This window comes from Hyla sarda, chromosome 4, assembly GCF_029499605.1.
Source record: "Hyla sarda isolate aHylSar1 chromosome 4, aHylSar1.hap1, whole genome shotgun sequence".
Lineage (NCBI taxonomy): Eukaryota > Metazoa > Chordata > Amphibia > Anura > Hylidae > Hyla > Hyla sarda.
Window position 1 is genome coordinate 126,641,037 of NC_079192.1, and position 27,740 is coordinate 126,668,776.

Sequence of the window (27,740 nt, forward strand, 5' to 3'; positions counted from 1 at the left end):
CTGTTTAATTCGTTTTTTTAACTTGTTTGGTTTTTTTGTTCTTGTTTTTTATCCCATGTGAGGGCTTTCACCAGCGATCTGCTGATCACCATATAATACATTGCACTAGTATTACAGTGCAGTGTATTATGGCTGTCAGCATTATGTTGACAGCCAATGTTTAATGATGGCTAATGTGAGGGGAGGGTTGAGTTACTTTTTATTATTTTTGGGTTATTTTTTTAAAAATTCTTTTTTTTATATATACATTTTTGTAGAGGTTGGGGTTCATTATTTTATTCATTGTTTTTTTTAAACTTATTTTTTTTTTTTTAGATAGGATCCATGCAGAGTACATAGCCATCTATGGGGACGGCAATGTACCCGTGGAACCTCCGGCAATACTTATTCTGACTGGAAATTCCCTAGTGTGATCCTAGCCTTAAATTTTTTTTATAAAGGGGACTTTTAAAAGCGATCTTCAGATCGCTCACATAACACACTGCATTAGTATTCAAGTGCAGTGTATTACGCCCTTCAGTATTATGGTAACAGGCTATGTATTATTATGGCTATAGTCTTTGGCTACAATTATATATTTGAAGCAAAAAAAAAAATTGATTTTATTTTACTTAGTAGAGTTAAGTCTTAAATCTGCGGTCAGTCGGCCCACAGTCTAAAGTAAACTTGTAAACTCTGTAGTAAGTTCAGTCTATTCTATTTAATATTGAAAAAGAGGATTCCTACAAATAAAAAATTAGAGAAGAAGGATGATAAATGTTCCTAATCTCTGTACCTGAGATATGGTTGTGTTATATAAGAAGCTGTCTATAGACAATATACTTATTAACAACACATATATCTTCATGTATAAGGTAGAGACTATGACATCTCTGCAGGTCTAGATTTTACATCTAGTCTGATTGTTATCAGTAATTAATATAAATATTAATTACCTGTCTCGTGGTTCCTTTCTTGAAGCTGACAAAGGTATATGTCACGTTCACCTTCTCATCGGGCATCAGTCACCTGTAAAAAGACACAAGTATGATAACATGTTCCTGATACATGCTACAGAAGCTAATATATATAACATTCTAGGGCCAGAACTACTTATCTCAGACATTATGAAACTGCATAAGAAAAAGGAACAAAAAAGATGGACCATATTGGGATCTAGATTTATTTTATTTTTTTAAATATTATGTATATTTTTCTTATTTTTTTCCTAAATATTTTAATAAAAATGTTATATTATATACAACAGTTAATCATATAATAGGAATGTATGCCTATTAATTTTGAAAGTAGGGGGCGTTGTTGTATTATTTTATTACATGATTTAATCCTGTCACATTTATGCTATGTATGTAGCTTTTGTAGAATTTTTGGGGTTTATTTATAAAATTTGGGGGATTATTTTTTATATATATTCTTTTCTGTATTCTGAATTGTATATTTGATACAAAATAGTATTTTTTTAAAGGTATGTTTGTGTGGGGGCAGGGTTGTTGTTTTTTTAAAACATTTTATCAACCAGTTTGTTTTTTATTTTTTAAAGGGGTACAGCCGTCAAGCCCCCTCACATAGACTTGCATTGAGGGGGCAGGATGTGACGTAATGAGGGGGCAGGGAGTGATGTCATGAGGGGGCGGGGCTATGACATCACGAGCAACCGATATCGGCTCCAGTGTTCGGAAATCTGTGTTCCAAACGCTGAGCAGTGGAGTACCCCTTTAACTTTCTAACTATTCCGATAATTTTTTATTATTTTATCAACTGTTTCTTAATTTTTTATACTTTTTAACTAATCTTAATCAGTTTTATTCATTTATTTACTTATTTTTTCTTTACTAATTATTGTTTTCCCATACGAGAACGACCTTTCACTCCTGATCTGACCGTTTCTTTGAAACACTGCACCACTAATGTAGTGCAGTGTATTATGCCTCTCAGTATTATGCTGACAGACAGTGTATGGTTATGGCTATCGTTAGTTTTTTTTTATGGGGTTATAACGTTTTTTTGGCATTTTTATATATTTTTTTCTTTTTTCTTAATTTTATATTTGATACAAAAAATTTTTTTAAAGGGAAGTTTTGTTAATGCAGAGTTTTAGTATTTTTTTAAATATTTTATTAGCCTTGTTTTCTTCTTATTAGTTTGTATCTATTCCCATTAAGGGACTTAAAGCAGCCATCTTTCGATAGCTCATATATTCATAGACTGCAGAAGTATGACAGTGTCTTTCTTATGCCTCTCGGTATTATTCTAAAAGACAGTGCATGGTTATGGTATTGTCAGGGGTTTTATTGTGGGTTTTTTTTAAACATTTTTTCTCTCTTTTTTATATGTTTTTTAAGAGTGTTCTGTTTAATTCGTTTTTTTTAACTTGTTTTGTTTTTTTGTTCTTTTTTTTTAATCCCAGGTGAGGGCTTTCACCAGCAGTGTGCTGATCACCATATAATACATTGCACTAGTATTACAGTGCAGTGTATTATGGCTGTCAGCATTATGTTGACAGCCAATGTTTAATTATGGCTAATGTGAGGGGAGGGTTGAGTTACTTTTTATTATTTTTGGGTTATTTTTTTAAAAATTCTTTTTTATATATATATATACATTTTTGTAGAGGTTGGGGTTCATTATTTTATTCATTGTTTATTTTTAACTTATTTTTTTTAGATAGGATCCATGCAGAGTACATAGCCATCTATGGGGACGGCAATGTACCCGTGGAACCTCCGGCAATACTTATTCTGACTGGAAATTCCTCAGTGTGAACCTAGCCATTAATATTTTTTTATAAAGGGGACTTTTAACAGCGAGCTTCAGATCGCTCACATAACACACTGCATTAGTATTCAAGTGCAGTATATTACGCCCTTCAGCATTATGTTAACAGGCTATGTATATTTATGGCTATAGTCTTTGGCTACAATTATATATTTGAAGCAAAAAAAAATTGATTTTATTTTACTTAGTAGAGTTAAGTCTTAAATCTGCGGTCAGTCAGCCCACAGTCTAAAGTAAACTTGTAAACTCTGTAGTAAGTTCAGCCTATTCTATATAATATTGAAAAAGAGGATTCCTACAAATATTAAATTAGAGAAGAAGGATGATAAATGTTCCTAATCTCTGAACCTGAGATATCGTTGTGTTATATAAGAAGCTGTCTATAGACAATATACTTATTAACAACACATATATCTTCATGTATAAGGTAGAGACTATGACATCTCTGCAGGTCTAGATTTTACATCTAGCCTGATTGTTATCAGTAATTAATATAAATATGAATTACCTGTCTCGTGGTTCCTTTCTTGAAGCTGACAAAGGTATATGTCACGTTCACCTTCTCATCGGGCATCAGTCACCTGTAAGAAGACACAGGTATGATAACATGTTCCTGATACATGCTACAGAAGCTAATATATATAACATTCTAGGGCCAGAACTACTTATCTCAGGCATTATGAAACTGCATAAGAAAAAGGAACAAAAAAGATGGACCATATTGGGATCTAGATTTTTTTTTATTTAAAATATTATGTATATTTTTCTTATTTTTTTTACTAAATATTTTATTAAAATTTTTTATATTATATACAACAGTTAATCATATAATAGGAATGTATGCCTATTAATTTTTAAAGTAGGGGGGGTTGGTGTATTATTTTATTACATGATTTATGCCTCTCACATTTATGCTATGTGTGTAGCTTTTGTAGAATTTTTGGGGTTTATTTATAAAATTTGGGGGATTTTTTGAATATATTTTCTTTTCTGTATTCTGAATTGTATATTTGATACAAAAAAGTATTTTTAAAGGGATGTTTTTGTGGGGGCAGGGTTGTTTAAAAAAAAAATATTTTATCAACCAGTTTTTTTTTTAAAGGGGTACAGCCGTCAAGCCCCCTGCCTTAGACTTGTATTGAGGGGGCAGGATGTGACGTCATGAGGGGGCAGGGCGTGATGTCATGAGGGGGCGGGGCTATGACATCACGAGCAACTGATATCAGCTCCAGCGTTTGGAAATCTGTGTTCCAAACGCTGAGCAGTGGAGTACCCCTTTAACTTTCTATCTATTCAGATAATTTTTTATTATTTCATCAACCGTTTCTTAATTTTTTATACTTTTTTAAACTAATTTTAATCAGTTTTATTCATTTATTTACTTCTTTTTTCTTTATTAATTATTGTTTTCCCATACGAGAACGACCTTTCACTCGTGATCTGATCGTTTCTTTGAAACACTGCACCACTATTGTAGTGCAGTGTATTATGCCTCTCAGTATTATGCTGACAGACAGTGTATGGTTATGGCTATCGTTAGGGGTTTTTTATGGGGTAATAACGTTTTTTTGGCATTTTTATATATTTATTTTGCTTTTTTCTTAATTTCATATTTGATACAAAATTTTTTTTAAAGGGAAGTTTTTGTTAATGCAGAGTTTTAGTTTTTTTTTAAAAATATTTTATTAGCCTTCTTTTTCTTCTTATTAGTTTGTAACCATTCCCATTAAGGGACATAAAGCAGCCATGTTTCGATAGCTCATATATTCATAGACTGCAGAAGTATGACAGTGTCTTTCTTATGCATCTCGGTATTATTCTAAAAGACAATGTATGGTTACAGAATTGTCAGGGTTTTTATTGTGGGTTTTTTAAAACATTTTCTCTCTCTTTTTTTAATATGTTTTTTAAGAGTGTCCTGTTTAATTTGTTTTTTTAACTTGTTTTGTTTTTTTGTTCTTGTTTTTTATCCCATGTGAGGGCTTTCACCAGCGATCTGCTGATCACCATATAATACATTGCACTAGTATTACAGTGCAGTGTATTATGGCTGTCAGCATTATGTTGACAGCCAATGTTTAATTATGGCTAATGTGAGGGGAGGGTTGAGTTACTTTTTATTATTTTTGGGTTATTTTTTTAAAAATTCTTTTTTTTATATATATACATTTTTGTAGAGGTTGGGGTTCATTATTTTATTCATTGTTTATTTTTAACTTATTTTTATTTTTTTTAGATAGGATCCATGCAGAGTACATAGCCATCTATGGGGACGGCAATGTACCCGTGGAACCTCCGGCAATACTTATTCTGACTGGAAATTCCTCAGTGTGAACCTAGCCTTTAATTTTTTTTATAAAGGGGACTTTTAACAGCGAGCTTCAGATCGCTCACATAACACACTGCATTAGTATTCAAGTGCAGTGTATTACGCCCTTCAGTATTATGGTAACAGGCTATGTATTATTATGGCTATAGTCTTTGGCTACAATTATATATTTGAAGCAAAAAAAAAATTGATTTTATTTTACTTAGTAGAGTTAAGTCTTAAATCTGCGGTCAGTCGGCCCACAGTCTAAAGTAAACTTGTAAACTCTGTAGTAAGTTCAGTCTATTCTATTTAATATTGAAAAAGAGGATTCCTACAAATAAAAAATTAGAGTAGAAGGATGATAAATGTTCCTAATCTCTGTACCTGAGATATGGTTTTGTTATATAAGAAGCTGTCTATAGACAATATACTTATTAACAACACATATATCTTCATGTATAAGGTAGAGACTATGACATCTCTGCAGGTCTAGATTTTACATCTAGCCTGATTGTTATCAGTAATTAATATAAATATTAATTACCTGTCTCGTGGTTCCTTTCTTGAAGCTGACAAAGGTATATGTCACGTTCACGTTCTCATCGGGCATCAGTCACCTGTAAAAAGACACAGGTATGATAACATGTTCCTGATACATGCTACAGAAGCTAATATATATAACATTCTAGGGCCAGAACTACTTATCTCAGGCATTATGAAACTGCATAAGAAAAAGGAACAAAAAAGATGGACCATATTGGGATCTAGATTTTTTTTTATTTAAAATATTATGTATATTTTTCTTATTTTGTTACTAAATATTTTATTAAAATGTTTTATATGATATACAACAGTTAATCATATAATAGGAATGTATGCCTATTAATTTTTAAAGTGGGGGGGGGGTGGTTTTATTATTTTATTACATGATTTATGCCTCTCACATTTATGCTATGTGTGTAGCTTTTGTAGAATTTTTGGGGTTTATTTATAAAATTTGGGGGATTTTTTGAATATATTTTCTTTTCTGTATTCTGAATTGTATATTTGATACAAAAAAGTATTTTTAAAGGGATGTTTTTGTGGGGGCAGGGTTGTTGTTTTTTTTTAAATATTTTATCAACCATTTTTTTTTTTAAAGGGGTACAGCCGTCAAGCCCCCTCCCATAGACTTGCATTGAGGGGGCAGGATGTGATGTCATGAGGGGGCAGGGCGTGATGTCATGAGGGGGCGGGGCTATGACATCACGAGCAACTGATATCAGCTCCAGCGTTTGGAAATCTGTGTTCCAAACGCTGAGCAGTAGAGTACCCCTTTAACTTTCTATCTATTCAGATAATTTTTTATTATTTCATCAACCGTTTCTTAATTTTTTATACTTTTTTAAACTAATTTTAATCAGTTTTATTCATTTATTTACTTCTTTTTTCTTTATTAATTATTGTTTTCCCATACGAGAACAACCTTTCACTCCTGATCTGATCGTTTCTTTGAAACACTGCACCACTATTGTAGTGCAGTGTATTATGCCTCTCAGTATTATGCTGACAGACAGTGTATGGTTATGGCTATCGTTAGGGTTTTTTATGGGGTTATAACGTTTTTTTGGCATTTTTATATATTTATTTTGCTTTTTTCTTAATTTTATATTTGATACAAAAAAATTTTTAAAGGGAAGTTTTTGCTAACGCAGAGTTTTAGTTTTTTTTTTTAAATATTTTATTAGCCTTCTTTTTCTTCTTATTAGTTTGTAACCATTCCCATTAAGGGACATAAAGCAGCCATGTTTCGATAGCTCACATATTCATAGACTGCAGAAGTATGACAGTGTTTTTCTTATGCCTCTCGGTATTATTCTAAAAGACAATGTATGGTTACAGAATTGTCAGGGTTTTTATTGTGGGTTTTTTAAAACATTTTCTCTCTCTTTTTTTATATGTTTTTTAAGAGTGTTCTGTTTAATTCGTTTTTTTAACTTGTTTGGTTTTTTTGTTCTTGTTTTTTATCCCATGTGAGGGCTTTCACCAGCGATCTGCTGATCACCATATAATACATTGCACTAGTATTACAGTGCAGTGTATTATGGCTGTCAGCATTATGTTGACAGCCAATGTTTAATGATGGCTAATGTGAGGGGAGGGTTGAGTTACTTTTTATTATTTTTGGGTTATTTTTTTTAAAATTCTTTTTTTTATATATATACATTTTTGTAGAGGTTGGGGTTCATTATTTTATTCATTGTTTTTTTTAAACTTATTTTTTTTTTTTTAGATAGGATCCATGCAGAGTACATAGCCATCTATGGGGACGGCAATGTACCCGTGGAACCTCCGGCAATACTTATTCTGACTGGAAATTCCTCAGTGTGAACCTAGCCATTAATATTTTTTTATAAAGGGGACTTTTAACAGCGAGCTTCAGATCGCTCACATAACACACTGCATTAGTATTCAAGTGCAGTATATTACGCCCTTCAGCATTATGTTAACAGGCTATGTATATTTATGGCTATAGTCTTTGGCTACAATTATATATTTGAAGCAAAAAAAAATTGATTTTATTTTACTTAGTAGAGTTAAGTCTTAAATCTGCGGTCAGTCAGCCCACAGTCTAAAGTAAACTTGTAAACTCTGTAGTAAGTTCAGTCTATTCTATATAATATTGAAAAAGAGGATTCCTACAAATATTAAATTAGAGAAGAAGGATGATAAATGTTCCTAATCTCTGAACCTGAGATATCGTTGTGTTACATAAGAAGCTGTCTATAGACAATATATGTTACGCCGAGCGCTCCGGGTTCCCGCTCCTCCCCGGAGCGCTCGCTTCACCTCCTCCGCTGCAGCGCCCCGGTCACGTCCTCTGACCCGGGGCGCTGCGATCCTGCTGCTAGCCGGGATGCGATTCGCGATGCGGGTAGCGCCCGCTCGCGATGCGCACCCCGGCTCTCCTACCTGACTCGCTCCCCGTCTGTTCTGTCCCGGCGCGCGCGGCCCCGCTCCCTAGGGCGCGCGCGCGCCGGGTCTCTGCGATTTAAAGGGCCACTGCGCCGCTGATTGGCGCAGTGGTTCCAATTAGAGTTATCACCTGTGCACTCCCTATATTACCTCACTTCCCTTGCACTCCCTTGCCGGATCTTGTTGCCTTAGTGCCAGTGAAAGCGTTCCTTGTGTGTCCCTTGCCAGTGTTTCCAGACCTTCTGCCGTTGCCCCTGACTACGATCCTTGCTGCCTGCCCCGACCTTCTGCTACGTCCGACCTTGCTTCTGCCTACTCCCTTGTACCGCGCCTATCTTCAGCAGCCAGAGAGGTGAGCCGTTGCTAGTGGATACGACCTGGTCACTACCGCCGCAGCAAGACCATCCCGCTTTGCGGCGGGCTCTGGTGAAAACCAGTAGTGGCTTAGAACCGGTCCACTAGCACGGTCCACGCCAATCCCTCTCTGGCACAGAGGGTCCACTACCTGCCAGCCGGCATCGTGACAGTAGATCCGGCCATGGATCCCGCTGAAGTTCCTCTGCCAGTTGTCGCTGACCTCACCACGGTGGTCGCCCAGCAGTCACAACAGATTGCGCAACAAGGCCAACAGCTGTCTCAACTGACCGTTATGCTACAACAGTTGCTACCACAGCTTCAGCAGTCATCTCCTCCGCCAGCTCCTGCACCTCCTCCGCAGCGAGTGGCCGCTCCTGGGATACGCTTATCCTTGCCGGATAAGTTTGATGGGGACTCTAAGTTTTGCCGTGGCTTCCTTTCCCAATGTTCCCTGCATCTGGAGATGATGTCGGACCTGTTTCCCACTGAAAGGTCTAAGGTGGCTTTCGTAGTCAGTCTTCTGTCCGGAAAAGCCCTGTCTTGGGCCACACCGCTCTGGGACCGCAATGACCCCGTCACTGCCTCAGTACACTCCTTCTTCTCGGAAATCCGAAGTGTCTTTGAGGAACCTGCCCGAGCCTCTTCTGCTGAGACTGCCCTGTTGAACCTGGTCCAGGGTAATTCTTCCGTTGGCGAGTATGCCGTACAATTCCGTACACTTGCTTCAGAATTGTCCTGGAATAATGAGGCCCTCTGCGCGACCTTCAAAAAAGGCCTATCCAGCAACATTAAAGATGTTCTGGCCGCACGAGAAATTCCTGCTAATCTACATGAACTTATTCACCTAGCCACTCGCATTGACATGCGTTTTTCTGAAAGGCGTCAGGAACTCCGCCAAGATATGGACTCTGTTCGCACGAGGCGTTTCGTCTCCTCGGCTCCTCTCTCCTCTGGTCCCCTGCAATCTGTTCCTGTGCCTCCCGCCGTGGAGGCTATGCAGGTCGACCGGTCTCGCCTGACACCTCAAGAGAGGACACGACGCCGTATGGAGAACCTCTGCCTGTACTGTGCTAGTACCGAACACTTCCTGAGGGATTGTCCTATCCGTCCTCCCCGCCTGGAAAGACGTACGCTGACTCCGCACAAGGGTGAGACAGTCCTTGATGTCTACTCTGCTTCTCCACGTCTTACTGTGCCTGTGCGGATGTCTGCTTCTGCCTTCTCCTTCTCTACAGTGGCCTTCTTGGACTCTGGTTCTGCAGGAAATTTTATTTTGGCCTCTCTCGTCAACAGGTTCAACATCCCAGTGACCAGTCTCGCCAGACCCCTCTACATCAATTGTGTAAATAATGAAAGATTGGACTGTACCATACGTTTCCGCACGGAGCCCCTTCTTATGAGCATCGGATCTCATCATGAGAGGATTGAACTTTTGGTCCTTCCCAATTGCACCTCGGAGATTCTCCTTGGACTTCCCTGGCTTCAACTTCATTCCCCAACCCTGGATTGGTCCACTGGGGAGATCAAGAGTTGGGGGTCCTCTTGTTCCAAGAACTGTCTAAAACCGGTTCCCAGTAACCCTTGCCGTAACTCTGTGGTTCCTCCAGTAACCGGTCTCCCCAAGGCCTATATGGACTTCGCGGATGTTTTCTGCAAAAAACAAGCTGAGACTCTACCTCCTCACAGGCCTTATGATTGCCCTATCGACCTCCTCCCGGGTACTACTCCACCCCGGGGCAGAATTTATCCTCTCTCTGCCCCAGAGACTCTTGCCATGTCCGAATACGTCCAGGAGAATCTAAAAAGGGGCTTTATCCGTAAATCCTCCTCTCCTGCCGGAGCCGGATTTTTCTTTGTCTCCAAAAAAGATGGCTCCCTACGTCCTTGCATCGACTACCGCGGTCTTAATAAAATCACGGTTAAGAACCGCTACCCCTTACCCCTCATCTCTGAACTCTTTGATCGCCTCCAAGGTGCCCACATCTTCACTAAATTGGACTTAAGAGGCGCCTATAACCTCATCCGCATCAGAGAGGGGGACGAGTGGAAAACGGCATTTAACACCAGAGATGGACACTTTGAGTATTTGGTCATGCCCTTTGGACTGTGCAATGCCCCTGCCGTCTTCCAAGACTTTGTCAATGAAATTTTTCGTGATCTATTATACTCCTGTGTTGTGGTATATCTGGACGATATCCTAATTTTTTCTGCCAATCTAGAGGAACACCGCCGGCATGTCCGTATGGTTCTTCAGAGACTTCGTGACAACCAACTCTATGCCAAAATTGAGAAATGTCTGTTTGAATGCCAATCTCTTCCTTTTCTAGGATATTTGGTCTCTGGCCAGGGACTACAGATGGATCCAGACAAACTCTCTGCCGTCTTAAATTGGCCACGCCCCTCCGGACTCCGTGCTATCCAACGCTTTTTGGGGTTCGCCAATTATTACAGGCAATTTATTCCACATTTTTCTACCATTGTGGCTCCTATCGTGGCTTTAACCAAGAAAAATGCTGATCCCAAGTCCTGGCCTCCTCAAGCAGAAGACTCCTTTAAACAACTCAAGTCTGCCTTTTCTTCGGCTCCCGTGCTCTCCAGACCTGACCCTTCCAAACCCTTCCTATTGGAGGTTGATGCCTCCTCAGTAGGAGCTGGAGCTGTTCTTCTACAAAAAAATCCTTCCGGGCATGCTGTCACTTGTGGTTTTTTCTCTAGGACCTTCTCTCCAGCGGAGAGGAACTACTCCATCGGGGATCGAGAGCTTCTAGCCATTAAATTAGCACTTGAGGAATGGAGGCATCTGCTGGAGGGATCAAGATTTCCTGTTATTATCTACACCGACCACAAGAACCTCTCCTACCTCCAGTCGGCCCAACGGCTGAACCCTCGCCAGGCCCGGTGGTCTCTGTTCTTTGCCCGATTTAATTTTGAGATTCACTTTCGTCCTGCCGATAAGAACATTAGAGCCGATGCTCTCTCTCGTTCCTCGGATGCCTCAGAAGTTGATCTCCCTCCGCAACACATCATTCCACCTGACTGCCTGATCTCCACTTCTCCTGCCTCCATCAGACAGACTCCTCCAGGAAAGACCTTTGTTTCTCCACGCCAACGCCTCGGAATCCTCAAATGGGGTCACTCCTCCCATCTCGCAGGTCATGCGGGCATCAAGAAATCTGTGCAACTCATCTCCCGCTTCTATTGGTGGCCGACTCTGGAGACGGATGTTGGGGACTTTGTGCGAGCCTGCACTATCTGTGCCCGGGATAAGACTCCTCGCCAGAAGCCCGCTGGTTTTCTTCATCCTCTGCCTGTCCCCGAACAGCCTTGGTCTCTGATTGGTATGGATTTTATTACTGATTTACCCCCTTCCCGTGGCAACACCGTTATTTGGGTGGTCGTTGATCGATTCTCCAAAATGGCACATTTCATTCCTCTTCCTGGTCTTCCTTCAGCGCCTCAGTTGGCTAAACAATTTTTTGTACACATTTTTCGTCTTCACGGGTTGCCTACGCAGATTGTCTCGGATAGAGGGGTCCAATTCGTGTCTAAATTCTGGAGAGCTCTCTGTAAACAACTCAAGATTAAATTAAATTTTTCCTCTGCATATCATCCCCAGTCCAATGGACAAGTAGAAAGAATTAACCAGATCCTGGGTGATTATTTGCGACATTTTGTTTCCTCCCGCCAGGATGACTGGGCAGATCTCCTTCCATGGGCCGAATTCTCGTATAACTTCAGGGTCTCTGAATCTTCCTCCAAATCCCCATTTTTCGTGGTGTACGGCCGTCACCCTCTTCCCCCCCTCCCTACCCCCTTGCCCTCTGGTCTGCCCGCTGTGGATGAAATTTCTCGTGACCTTTCCATTATATGGAGAGAGACCCAAAATTCTCTCTCACAGGCTTCTTCACGCATGAAGAGGTTCGCGGATAAGAAAAGAAGAGCTCCCCCCGTTTTTTCCCCTGGAGACAAGGTATGGCTCTCCGCTAAATATGTCCGCTTCCGTGTCCCTAGCTACAAGTTGGGACCACGCTATCTTGGTCCTTTCAAAATTCTGTGTCAAATTAATCCTGTCTCTTATAAACTTCTTCTTCCTCCTTCTCTTCGTATCCCTAATGCCTTTCACGTCTCTCTTCTCAAACCACTCATCCTCAACCGTTTTTCTCCCAAATCTGTTCCTCCCACTCCTGTTTCCGGCTCCTCGGACGTCTTCTCGGTCAAGGAGATTTTGGCTGCCAAAAAGGTCAGAGGAAAAAATTTTTTTTTAGTAGACTGGGAGGGTTGTGGTCCTGAAGAGAGATCCTGGGAACCTGAGGACAACATCCTTGACAAAAGTCTGCTCCTCAGGTTCTCAGGCTCCAAGAAGAGGGGGAGACCCAAGGGGGGGGGTACTGTTACGCCGAGCGCTCCGGGTTCCCGCTCCTCCCCGGAGCGCTCGCTTCACCTCCTCCGCTGCAGCGCCCCGGTCACGTCCTCTGACCCGGGGCGCTGCGATCCTGCTGCTAGCCGGGATGCGATTCGCGATGCGGGTAGCGCCCGCTCGCGATGCGCACCCCGGCTCTCCTACCTGACTCGCTCCCCGTCTGTTCTGTCCCGGCGCGCGCGGCCCCGCTCCCTAGGGCGCGCGCGCGCCGGGTCTCTGCGATTTAAAGGGCCACTGCGCCGCTGATTGGCGCAGTGGTTCCAATTAGAGTTATCACCTGTGCACTCCCTATATTACCTCACTTCCCTTGCACTCCCTTGCCGGATCTTGTTGCCTTAGTGCCAGTGAAAGCGTTCCTTGTGTGTCCCTTGCCAGTGTTTCCAGACCTTCTGCCGTTGCCCCTGACTACGATCCTTGCTGCCTGCCCCGACCTTCTGCTACGTCCGACCTTGCTTCTGCCTACTCCCTTGTACCGCGCCTATCTTCAGCAGCCAGAGAGGTGAGCCGTTGCTAGTGGATACGACCTGGTCACTACCGCCGCAGCAAGACCATCCCGCTTTGCGGCGGGCTCTGGTGAAAACCAGTAGTGGCTTAGAACCGGTCCACTAGCACGGTCCACGCCAATCCCTCTCTGGCACAGAGGGTCCACTACCTGCCAGCCGGCATCGTGACAATATACTTATTAACAACACATATATCTTCATGTATAAGGTAGAGACTATGACATCTCTGCAGGTCTAGATTTTACATCTAGTCTGATTGTTATCAGTAATTAATATAAATATTAATTACCTGTCTCGTGGTTCCTTTCTTGAAGCTGACAAAGGTATATGTCACGTTCACCTTCTCATCGGGCATCAGTCACCTGTAAAAAGACACAAGTATGATAACATGTTCCTGATACATGCTACAGAAGCTAATATATATATAACATTCTAGGGCCAGAACTACTTATCTCAGGCATTATGAAACTGCATAAGAAAAAGGAACAAAAAAGATGGACCATATTGGGATCTAGATTTTATTTTATTTTTAAATATTATGTATATTTTTCTTATTTTTTTCCTAAATATTTTATTAAAATTTTTATATTATATACAACAGTTAATCATATAATAGGAATGTATGCCTATTAATTTTGAAAGTAGGGGGCGTTGTTGTATTATTTTATTACATGATTTATTCCTGTCACATTTATGCTATGTATGTAGCTTTTGTAGAATTTTTGGGGTTTATTTATAAAATTTGGGGGATTATTTTTTATATATATTCTTTTTTGTATTCTGAATTGTATATTTGATACAAAATAGTATTTTTTTAAAGGGATGTTTTTGTGGGGGCAGGGTTGTTGTTTTTTTAAAACATTTTATCAACCAGTTTGTTTTTTATTTTTTAAAGGGGTACAGCCGTCATGCCCCCTCACATAGACTTGCATTGAGGGGGCAGGATGTGACGTAATGAGGGGGCAGGGCGTGATGTCATGAGGGGGCGGGGTTATGACATCACGAGCAACCGATATCGGCTCCAGTGTTCGGAAATCTGTGTTCCAAACGCTGAGCAGTGGAGTACCCCTTTAACTTTCTAACTATTCCGATAATTTTTTATTATTTTATCAACTGTTTCTTAATTTTTTATACTTTTTAAACTAATCTTAATCAGTTTTATTCATTTATTTACTTATTTTTTCTTTACTAATTATTGTTTTCCCATACGAGAACGACCTTTCACTCCTGATCTGATCGTTTCTTTGAAACACTGCACCACTAATGTAGTGCAGTGTATTATGCCTCTCAGTATTATGCTGACAGACAGTGTATGGTTATGGCTATCGTTAGGTTTTTTTTTATGGGGTTATAACGTTTTTTTGGCATTTTTATATATTTTTTTTCTTTTTTCTTAATTTTATATTTGATACAAAAAAATTTTTTAAAGGGAAGTTTTTGTTAATGCAGAGTTTTAGTATTTTTTTTAAATATTTTATTAGCCTTGTTTTCTTCTTATTAGTTTGTATCTATTCCCATTAAGGGACTTAAAGCAGCCATCTTTCGATAGCTCATATATTCATAGACTGCAGAAGTATGACAGTGTCTTTCTTATGCCTCTCGGTATTATTCTAAAAGACAGTGCATGGTTATGGTATTGTCAGGGGTTTTATTGTTGTTTTTTTTAAACATTTTTTCTCTCTTATTTATATGTTTTTTAAGAGTGTTCTGTTTAATTCGTTTTTTTAACTTGTTTTGTTTTTTTGTTCTTTTTTTTTAATCCCAGGTGAGGGCTTTCACCAGCGATCTGCTGATCACCATATAATACATTGCACTAGTATTACAGTGCAGTGTATTATGGCTGTCAGCATTATGTTGACAGCCAATGTTTAATTATGGCTAATGTGAGGGGAGGGTTGAGTTACTTTTTATTATTTTTGGGTTATTTTTTTTAAAAATTCATTTTTTTATATATACATTTTTGTAGAGGTTGGGGTTCATTATTTTATTCATTGTTTATTTTTAACTTATTTTTTTAGATAGGATCCATGCAGAGTACATAGCCATCTATGGGGACGGCAATGTACCCGTGGAACCTCCGGCAATACTTATTCTGACTGGAAATTCCTCAGTGTGAACCTAGCCATTAATATTTTTTTATAAAGGGGACTTTTAACAGCGAGCTTCAGATCGCTCACATAACACACTGCATTAGTATTCAAGTGCAGTATATTACGCCCTTCAGCATTATGTTAACAGGCTATGTATATTTATGGCTATAGTCTTTGGCTACAATTATATATTTGAAGCAAAAAAAAATTGATTTTATTTTACTTAGTAGAGTTAAGTCTTAAATCTGCGGTCAGTCAGCCCACAGTCTAAAGTAAACTTGTAAACTCTGTAGTAAGTTCAGCCTATTCTATATAATATTGAAAAAGAGGATTCCTACAAATATTAAATTAGAGAAGAAGGATGATAAATGTTCCTAATCTCTGAACCTGAGATATCGTTGTGTTATATAAGAAGCTGTCTATAGACAATATACTTATTAACAACACATATATCTTCATGTATAAGGTAGAGACTATGACATCTCTGCAGGTCTAGATTTTACATCTAGCCTGATTGTTATCAGTAATTAATATAAATATTAATTACCTGTCTCGTGGTTCCTTTCTTGAAGCTGACAAAGGTATATGTCACGTTCACCTTCTCATCGGGCATCAGTCACCTGTAAGAAGACACAGGTATGATAACATGTTCCTGATACATGCTACAGAAGCTAATATATATAACATTCTAGGGCCAGAACTACTTATCTCAGGCATTATGAAACTGCATAAGAAAAAGGAACAAAAAAGATGGACCATATTGGGATCTAGATTTTTTTTTATTTAAAATATTATGTATATTTTTCTTATTTTTTTTACTAAATATTTTATTAAAATTTTTTATATTATATACAACAGTTAATCATATAATAGGAATGTATGCCTATTAATTTTTAAAGTAGGGGGGGTTGGTGTATTATTTTATTACATGATTTATGCCTCTCACATTTATGCTATGTGTGTAGCTTTTGTAGAATTTTTGGGGTTTATTTATAAAATTTGGGGGATTTTTTGAATATATTTTCTTTTCTGTATTCTGAATTGTATATTTGATACAAAAAAGTATTTTTAAAGGGATGTTTTTGTGGGGGCAGGGTTGTTTAAAAAAAAAATATTTTATCAACCAGTTTTTTTTTTAAAGGGGTACAGCCGTCAAGCCCCCTGCCTTAGACTTGTATTGAGGGGGCAGGATGTGACGTCATGAGGGGGCAGGGCGTGATGTCATGAGGGGGCGGGGCTATGACATCACGAGCAACTGATATCAGCTCCAGCGTTTGGAAATCTGTGTTCCAAACGCTGAGCAGTGGAGTACCCCTTTAACTTTCTATCTATTCAGATAATTTTTTATTATTTCATCAACCGTTTCTTAATTTTTTATACTTTTTTAAACTAATTTTAATCAGTTTTATTCATTTATTTACTTCTTTTTTCTTTATTAATTATTGTTTTCCCATACGAGAACGACCTTTCACTCGTGATCTGATCGTTTCTTTGAAACACTGCACCACTATTGTAGTGCAGTGTATTATGCCTCTCAGTATTATGCTGACAGACAGTGTATGGTTATGGCTATCGTTAGGGGTTTTTTATGGGGTAATAACGTTTTTTTGGCATTTTTATATATTTATTTTGCTTTTTTCTTAATTTTATATTTGATACAAAATTTTTTTTAAAGGGAAGTTTTTGTTAATGCAGAGTTTTAGTTTTTTTTTTTTAATATTTTATTAGCCTTCTTTTTCTTCTTATTAGTTTGTAACCATTCCCATTAAGGGACATAAAGCAGCCATGTTTCGATAGCTCATATATTCATAGACTGCAGAAGTATGACAGTGTCTTTCTTATGCCTCTCGGTATTATTCTAAAAGACAATGTATGGTTACAGAATTGTCAGGGTTTTTATTGTGGGTTTTTTAAAACATTTTCTCTCTCTTTTTTTAATATGTTTTTTAAGAGTGTCCTGTTTAATTTGTTTTTTTAACTTGTTTTGTTTTTTTGTTCTTGTTTTTTATCCCATGTGAGGGCTTTCACCAGCGATCTGCTGATCACCATATAATACATTGCACTAGTATTACAGTGCAGTGTATTATGGCTGTCAGCATTATGTTGACAGCCAATGTTTAATTATGGCTAATGTGAGGGGAGGGTTGAGTTACTTTTTATTATTTTTGGGTTATTTTTTTTAAAAATTCATTTTTTTATATATACATTTTTGTAGAGGTTGGGGTTCATTATTTTATTCATTGTTTATTTTTAACTTATTTTTTTAGATAGGATCCATGCAGAGTACATAGCCATCTATGGGGACGGCAATGTACCCGTGGAACCTCCGGCAATACTTATTCTGACTGGAAATTCCTCAGTGTGAACCTAGCCATTAATATTTTTTTATAAAGGGGACTTTTAACAGCGAGCTTCAGATCGCTCACATAACACACTGCATTAGTATTCAAGTGCAGTATATTACGCCCTTCAGCATTATGTTAACAGGCTATGTATATTTATGGCTATAGTCTTTGGCTACAATTATATATTTGAAGCAAAAAAAAATTTATTTTATTTTACTTAGTAGAGTTAAGTCTTAAATCTGCGGTCAGTCAGCCCACAGTCTAAAGTAAACTTGTAAACTCTGTAGTAAGTTCAGCCTATTCTATATAATATTGAAAAAGAGGATTCCTACAAATATTAAATTAGAGAAGAAGGATGATAAATGTTCCTAATCTCTGAACCTGAGATATCGTTGTGTTATATAAGAAGCTGTCTATAGACAATATACTTATTAACAACACATATATCTTCATGTATAAGGTAGAGACTATGACATCTCTGCAGGTCTAGATTTTACATCTAGCCTGATTGTTATCAGTAATTAATATAAATATGAATTACCTGTCTCGTGGTTCCTTTCTTGAAGCTGACAAAGGTATATGTCACGTTCACCTTCTCATCGGGCATCAGTCACCTGTAAGAAGACACAGGTATGATAACATGTTCCTGATACATGCTACAGAAGCTAATATATATAACATTCTAGGGCCAGAACTACTTATCTCAGGCATTATGAAACTGCATAAGAAAAAGGAACAAAAAAGATGGACCATATTGGGATCTAGATTTTTTTTTATTTAAAATATTATGTATATTTTTCTTATTTTTTTTACTAAATATTTTATTAAAATTTTTTATATGATATACAACAGTTAATCATATAATAGGAATGTATGCCTATTAATTTTTAAAGTAGGGGGGGTTGGTGTATTATTTTATTACATGATTTATGCCTCTCACATTTATGCTATGTGTGTAGCTTTTGTAGAATTTTTGGGGTTTATTTATAAAATTTGGGGGATTTTTTGAATATATTTTCTTTTCTGTATTCTGAATTGTATATTTGATACAAAAAAGTATTTTTAAAGGGATGTTTTTGTGGGGGCAGGGTTGTTTAAAAAAAAAATATTTTATCAACCAGTTTTTTTTTAAAGGGGTACAGCCGTCAAGCCCCCTGCCTTAGACTTGTATTGAGGGGACAGGATGTGACGTCATGAGGGGGCAGGGCGTGATGTCATGAGGGGGCGGGGCTATGACATCACGAGCAACTGATATCAGCTCCAGCGTTTGGAAATCTGTGTTCCAAACGCTGAGCAGTGGAGTACCCCTTTAACTTTCTATCTATTCAGATAATTTTTTATTATTTCATCAACCGTTTCTTAATTTTTTATACTTTTTTAAACTAATTTTAATCAGTTTTATTCATTTATTTACTTCTTTTTTCTTTATTAATTATTGTTTTCCCATACGAGAACGACCTTTCACTCGTGATCTGATCGTTTCTTTGAAACACTGCACCACTATTGTAGTGCAGTGTATTATGCCTCTCAGTATTATGCTGACAGACAGTGTATGGTTATGGCTATCGTTAGGGGTTTTTTATGGGGTAATAACGTTTTTTTGGCATTTTTATATATTTATTTTGCTTTTTTCTTAATTTTATATTTGATACAAAATTTTTTTTAAAGGGAAGTTTTTGTTAATGCAGAGTTTTAGTTTTTTTTTTTAAATATTTTATTAGCCTTCTTTTTCTTCTTATTAGTTTGTAACCATTCCCATTAAAGGACATAAAGCAGCCATGTTTCGATAGCTCATATATTCATAGACTGCAGAAGTATGACAGTGTCTTTCTTATGCCTCTCGGTATTATTCTAAAAGACAATGTATGGTTACAGAATTGTCAGGGTTTTTATTGTGGGTTTTTTAAAACATTTTCTCTCTCTTTTTTTAATATGTTTTTTAAGAGTGTCCTGTTTAATTTGTTTTTTTAACTTGTTTTGTTTTTTTGTTCTTGTTTTTTATCCCATGTGAGGGCTTTCACCAGCGATCTGCTGATCACCATATAATACATTGCACTAGTATTACAGTGCAGTGTATTATGGCTGTCAGCATTATGTTGACAGCCAATGTTTAATTATGGCTAATGTGAGGGGAGGGTTGAGTTACTTTTTATTATTTTTGGGTTATTTTTTTTAAAAATTCATTTTTTTATATATACATTTTTGTAGAGGTTGGGGTTCATTATTTTATTCATTGTTTATTTTTAACTTATTTTTTTAGATAGGATCCATGCAGAGTACATAGCCATCTATGGGGACGGCAATGTACCCGTGGAACCTCCGGCAATACTTATTCTGACTGGAAATTCCTCAGTGTGAACCTAGCCATTAATATTTTTTATAAAGGGGACTTTTAACAGCGAGCTTCAGATCGCTCACATAACACACTGCATTAGTATTCAAGTGCAGTATATTACGCCCTTCAGCATTATGTTAACAGGCTATGTATATTTATGGCTATAGTCTTTGGCTACAATTATATATTTGAAGCAAAAAAAAATTTATTTTATTTTACTTAGTAGAGTTAAGTCTTAAATCTGCGGTCAGTCAGCCCACAGTCTAAAGTAAACTTGTAAACTCTGTAGTAAGTTCAGCCTATTCTATATAATATTGAAAAAGAGGATTCCTACAAATATTAAATTAGAGAAGAAGGATGATAAATGTTCCTAATCTCTGAACCTGAGATATCGTTGTGTTATATAAGAAGCTGTCTATAGACAATATACTTATTAACAACACATATATCTTCATGTATAAGGTAGAGACTATGACATCTCTGCAGGTCTAGATTTTACATCTAGCCTGATTGTTATCAGTAATTAATATAAATATGAATTACCTGTCTCGTGGTTCCTTTCTTGAAGCTGACAAAGGTATATGTCACGTTCACCTTCTCATCGGGCATCAGTCACCTGTAAGAAGACACAGGTATGATAACATGTTCCTGATACATGCTACAGAAGCTAATATATATAACATTCTAGGGCCAGAACTACTTATCTCAGGCATTATGAAACTGCATAAGAAAAAGGAACAAAAAAGATGGACCATATTGGGATCTAGATTTTTTTTTATTTAAAATATTATGTATATTTTTCTTATTTTTTTTACTAAATATTTTATTAAAATTTTTTATATTATATACAACAGTTAATCATATAATAGGAATGTATGCCTATTAATTTTTAAAGTAGGGGGGGTTGGTGTATTATTTTATTACATGATTTATGCCTCTCACATTTATGCTATGTGTGTAGCTTTTGTAGAATTTTTGGGGTTTATTTATAAAATTTGGGGGATTTTTTGAATATATTTTCTTTTCTGTATTCTGAATTGTATATTTGATACAAAAAAGTATTTTTAAAGGGATGTTTTTGTGGGGGCAGGGTTGTTTAAAAAAAAAATATTTTATCAACCAGTTTTATTTTAAAGGGGTACAGCCGTCAAGCCCCCTGCCTTAGACTTGTATTGAGGGGGCAGGATGTGACGTCATGAGGGGGCAGGGCGTGATGTCATGAGGGGGTGGGGCTATGACATCACGAGCAACTGATATCAGCTCCAGCGTTTGGAAATCTGTGTTCCAAACGCTGAGCAGTGGAGTACCCCTTTAACTTTCTATCTATTCAGATAATTTTTTATTATTTCATCAACCGTTTCTTAATTTTTTATACTTTTTTAAACTAATTTTAATCAGTTTTATTCATTTATTTACTTCTTTTTTCTTTATTAATTATTGTTTTCCCATACGAGAACGACCTTTCACTCGTGATCTGATCGTTTCTTTGAAACACTGCACCACTATTGTAGTGCAGTGTATTATGCCTCTCAGTATTATGCTGACAGACAGTGTATGGTTATGGCTATCGTTAGGGGTTTTTTATGGGGTAATAACGTTTTTTTGGCATTTTTATATATTTATTTTGCTTTTTTCTTAATTTTATATTTGATACAAAATTTTTTTTAAAGGGAAGTTTTTGTTAATGCAGAGTTTTAGTTTTTTTTTTTAAATATTTTATTAGCCTTCTTTTTCTTCTTATTAGTTTGTAACCATTCCCATTAAGGGACATAAAGCAGCCATGTTTCGATAGCTCATATATTCATAGACTGCAGAAGTATGACAGTGTCTTTCTTATGCCTCTCGGTATTATTCTAAAAGACAATGTATGGTTACAGAATTGTCAGGGTTTTTATTGTGGGTTTTTTAAAACATTTTCTCTCTCTTTTTTTAATATGTTTTTTAAGAGTGTCCTGTTTAATTTGTTTTTTTAACTTGTTTTGTTTTTTTGTTCTTGTTTTTTATCCCATGTGAGGGCTTTCACCAGCGATCTGCTGATCACCATATAATACATTGCACTAGTATTACAGTGCAGTGTATTATGGCTGTCAGCATTATGTTGACAGCCAATGTTTAATTATGGCTAATGTGAGGGGAGGGTTGAGTTACTTTTTATTATCTTTGGGTTATTTTTTTAAAAATTCTTTTTTTTATATATATACATTTTTGTAGAGGTTGGGGTTCATTATTTTATTCATTGTTTATTTTTAACTTATTTTTATTTTTTTTAGATAGGATCCATGCAGAGTACATAGCCATCTATGGGGACGGCAATGTACCCGTGGAACCTCCGGCAATACTTATTCTGACTGGAAATTCCTCAGTGTGAACCTAGCCTTTAATTTTTTTTATAAAGGGGACTTTTAACAGCGAGCTTCAGATCGCTCACATAACACACTGCATTAGTATTCAAGTGCAGTGTATTACGCCCTTCAGTATTATGGTAACAGGCTATGTATTATTATGGCTATAGTCTTTGGCTACAATTACATATTTGAAGCAAAAAAAAAATTGATTTTATTTTACTTAGTAGAGTTAAGTCTTAAATCTGCGGTCAGTCGGCCCACAGTCTAAAGTAAACTTGTAAACTCTGTAGTAAGTTCAGTCTATTCTATTTAATATTGAAAAAGAGGATTCCTACAAATAAAAAATTTGAGTAGAAGGATGATAAATGTTCCTAATCTCTGTACCTGAGATATGGTTTTGTTATATAAGAAGCTGTCTATAGACAATATACTTATTAACAACACATATATCTTCATGTATAAGGTAGAGACTATGACATCTCTGCAGGTCTAGATTTTACATCTAGCCTGATTGTTATCAGTAATTAATATAAATATTAATTACCTGTCTCGTGGTTCCTTTCTTGAAGCTGACAAAGGTATATGTCACGTTCACGTTCTCATCGGGCATCAGTCACCTGTAAAAAGACACAGGTATGATAACATGTTCCTGATACATGCTACAGAAGCTAATATATATAACATTCTAGGGCCAGAACTACTTATCTCAGGCATTATGAAACTGCATAAGAAAAAGGAACAAAAAAGATGGACCATATTGGGATCTAGATTTTTTTTTATTTAAAATATTATGTATATTTTTCTTATTTTGTTACTAAATATTTTATTAAAATGTTTTATATGATATACAACAGTTAATCATATAATAGGAATGTATGCCTATTAATTTTTAAAGTGGGGGGGTGGTTTTATTATTTTATTACATGATTTATGCCTCTCACATTTATGCTATGTGTGTAGCTTTTGTAGAATTTTTGGGGTTTATTTATAAAATTTGGGGGATTTTTTGAATATATTTTCTTTTCTGTATTCTGAATTGTATATTTGATACAAAAAAGTATTTTTAAAGGGATGTTTTTGTGGGGGCAGGGTTGTTGTTTTTTTTTAAATATTTTATCAACCATTTTTTTTTTTAAAGGGGTACAGCCGTCAAGCCCCCTCCCATAGACTTGCATTGAGGGGGCAGGATGTGATGTCATGAGGGGGCAGGGCGTGATGTCATGAGGGGGCGGGGCTATGACATCACGAGCAACTGATATCAGCTCCAGCGTTTGGAAATCTGTGTTCCAAACGCTGAGCAGTAGAGTACCCCTTTAACTTTCTATCTATTCAGATAATTTTTTATTATTTCATCAACCGTTTCTTAATTTTTTATACTTTTTTAAACTAATTTTAATCAGTTTTATTCATTTATTTACTTCTTTTTTCTTTATTAATTATTGTTTTCCCATACGAGAACAACCTTTCACTCCTGATCTGATCGTTTCTTTGAAACACTGCACCACTATTGTAGTGCAGTGTATTATGCCTCTCAGTATTATGCTGACAGACAGTGTATGGTTATGGCTATCGTTAGGGTTTTTTATGGGGTTATAACGTTTTTTTGGCATTTTTATATATTTATTTTGCTTTTTTCTTAATTTTATATTTGATACAAAAAAATTTTTAAAGGGAAGTTTTTGCTAACGCAGAGTTTTAGTTTTTTTTTTTAAATATTTTATTAGCCTTCTTTTTCTTCTTATTAGTTTGTAACCATTCCCATTAAGGGACATAAAGCAGCCATGTTTCGATAGCTCACATATTCATAGACTGCAGAAGTATGACAGTGTTTTTCTTATGCCTCTCGGTATTATTCTAAAAGACAATGTATGGTTACAGAATTGTCAGGGTTTTTATTGTGGGTTTTTTAAAACATTTTCTCTCTCTTTTTTTATATGTTTTTTAAGAGTGTTCTGTTTAATTCGTTTTTTTAACTTGTTTGGTTTTTTTGTTCTTGTTTTTTATCCCATGTGAGGGCTTTCACCAGCGATCTGCTGATCACCATATAATACATTGCACTAGTATTACAGTGCAGTGTATTATGGCTGTCAGCATTATGTTGACAGCCAATGTTTAATGATGGCTAATGTGAGGGGAGGGTTGAGTTACTTTTTATTATTTTTGGGTTATTTTTTTAAAAATTCTTTTTTTTATATATACATTTTTGTAGAGGTTGGGGTTCATTATTTTATTCATTGTTTTTTTTAAACTTATTTTTTTTTTTTTAGATAGGATCCATGCAGAGTACATAGCCATCTATGGGGACGGCAATGTACCCGTGGAACCTCCGGCAATACTTATTCTGACTGGAAATTCCCTAGTGTGATCCTAGCCTTAAATTTTTTTTATAAAGGGGACTTTTAAAAGCGATCTTCAGATCGCTCACATAACACACTGCATTAGTATTCAAGTGCAGTGTATTACGCCCTTCAGTATTATGGTAACAGGCTATGTATTATTATGGCTATAGTCTTTGGCTACAATTATATATTTGAAGCAAAAAAAAAATTGATTTTATTTTACTTAGTAGAGTTAAGTCTTAAATCTGCGGTCAGTCGGCCCACAGTCTAAAGTAAACTTGTAAACTCTGTAGTAAGTTCAGTCTATTCTATTTAATATTGAAAAAGAGGATTCCTACAAATAAAAAATTAGAGAAGAAGGATGATAAATGTTCCTAATCTCTGTACCTGAGATATGGTTGTGTTATATAAGAAGCTGTCTATAGACAATATACTTATTAACAACACATATATCTTCATGTATAAGGTAGAGACTATGACATCTCTGCAGGTCTAGATTTTACATCTAGTCTGATTGTTATCAGTAATTAATATAAATATTAATTACCTGTCTCGTGGTTCCTTTCTTGAAGCTGACAAAGGTATATGTCACGTTCACCTTCTCATCGGGCATCAGTCACCTGTAAAAAGACACAAGTATGATAACATGTTCCTGATACATGCTACAGAAGCTAATATATATAACATTCTAGGGCCAGAACTACTTATCTCAGACATTATGAAACTGCATAAGAAAAAGGAACAAAAAAGATGGACCATATTGGGATCTAGATTTATTTTATTTTTTTAAATATTATGTATATTTTTCTTATTTTTTTCCTAAATATTTTAATAAAAATGTTATATTATATACAACAGTTAATCATATAATAGGAATGTATGCCTATTAATTTTGAAAGTAGGGGGCGTTGTTGTATTATTTTATTACATGATTTAATCCTGTCACATTTATGCTATGTATGTAGCTTTTGTAGAATTTTTGGGGTTTATTTATAAAATTTGGGGGATTATTTTTTATATATATTCTTTTCTGTATTCTGAATTGTATATTTGATACAAAATAGTATTTTTTTAAAGGTATGTTTGTGTGGGGGCAGGGTTGTTGTTTTTTTAAAACATTTTATCAACCAGTTTGTTTTTTATTTTTTAAAGGGGTACAGCCGTCAAGCCCCCTCACATAGACTTGCATTGAGGGGGCAGGATGTGACGTAATGAGGGGGCAGGGAGTGATGTCATGAGGGGGCGGGGCTATGACATCACGAGCAACCGATATCGGCTCCAGTGTTCGGAAATCTGTGTTCCAAACGCTGAGCAGTGGAGTACCCCTTTAACTTTCTAACTATTCCGATAATTTTTTATTATTTTATCAACTGTTTCTTAATTTTTTATACTTTTTAACTAATCTTAATCAGTTTTATTCATTTATTTACTTATTTTTTCTTTACTAATTATTGTTTTCCCATACGAGAACGACCTTTCACTCCTGATCTGACCGTTTCTTTGAAACACTGCACCACTAATGTAGTGCAGTGTATTATGCCTCTCAGTATTATGCTGACAGACAGTGTATGGTTATGGCTATCGTTAGTTTTTTTTTATGGGGTTATAACGTTTTTTTGGCATTTTTATATATTTTTTTCTTTTTTCTTAATTTTATATTTGATACAAAAAAATTTTTTAAAGGGAAGTTTTGTTAATGCAGAGTTTTAGTATTTTTTTAAATATTTTATTAGCCTTGTTTTCTTCTTATTAGTTTGTATCTATTCCCATTAAGGGACTTAAAGCAGCCATCTTTCGATAGCTCATATATTCATAGACTGCAGAAGTATGACAGTGTCTTTCTTATGCCTCTCGGTATTATTCTAAAAGACAGTGCATGGTTATGGTATTGTCAGGGGTTTTATTGTGGGTTTTTTTTAAACATTTTTTCTCTCTTTTTTATATGTTTTTTAAGAGTGTTCTGTTTAATTCGTTTTTTTTAACTTGTTTTGTTTTTTTGTTCTTTTTTTTTTAATCCCAGGTGAGGGCTTTCACCAGCAGTGTGCTGATCACCATATAATACATTGCACTAGTATTACAGTGCAGTGTATTATGGCTGTCAGCATTATGTTGACAGCCAATGTTTAATTATGGCTAATGTGAGGGGAGGGTTGAGTTACTTTTTATTATTTTTGGGTTATTTTTTTAAAAATTCTTTTTTATATATATATATACATTTTTGTAGAGGTTGGGGTTCATTATTTTATTCATTGTTTATTTTTAACTTATTTTTTTTAGATAGGATCCATGCAGAGTACATAGCCATCTATGGGGACGGCAATGTACCCGTGGAACCTCCGGCAATACTTATTCTGACTGGAAATTCCTCAGTGTGAACCTAGCCATTAATATTTTTTTATAAAGGGGACTTTTAACAGCGAGCTTCAGATCGCTCACATAACACACTGCATTAGTATTCAAGTGCAGTATATTACGCCCTTCAGCATTATGTTAACAGGCTATGTATATTTATGGCTATAGTCTTTGGCTACAATTATATATTTGAAGCAAAAAAAAATTGATTTTATTTTACTTAGTAGAGTTAAGTCTTAAATCTGCGGTCAGTCAGCCCACAGTCTAAAGTAAACTTGTAAACTCTGTAGTAAGTTCAGTCTATTCTATATAATATTGAAAAAGAGGATTCCTACAAATATTAAATTAGAGAAGAAGGATGATAAATGTTCCTAATCTCTGAACCTGAGATATCGTTGTGTTACATAAGAAGCTGTCTATAGACAATATACTTATTAACAACACATATATCTTCATGTATAAGGTAGAGACTATGACATCTCTGCAGGTCTAGATTTTACATCTAGTCTGATTGTTATCAGTAATTAATATAAATATTAATTACCTGTCTCGTGGTTCCTTTCTTGAAGCTGACAAAGGTATATGTCACGTTCACCTTCTCATCGGGCATCAG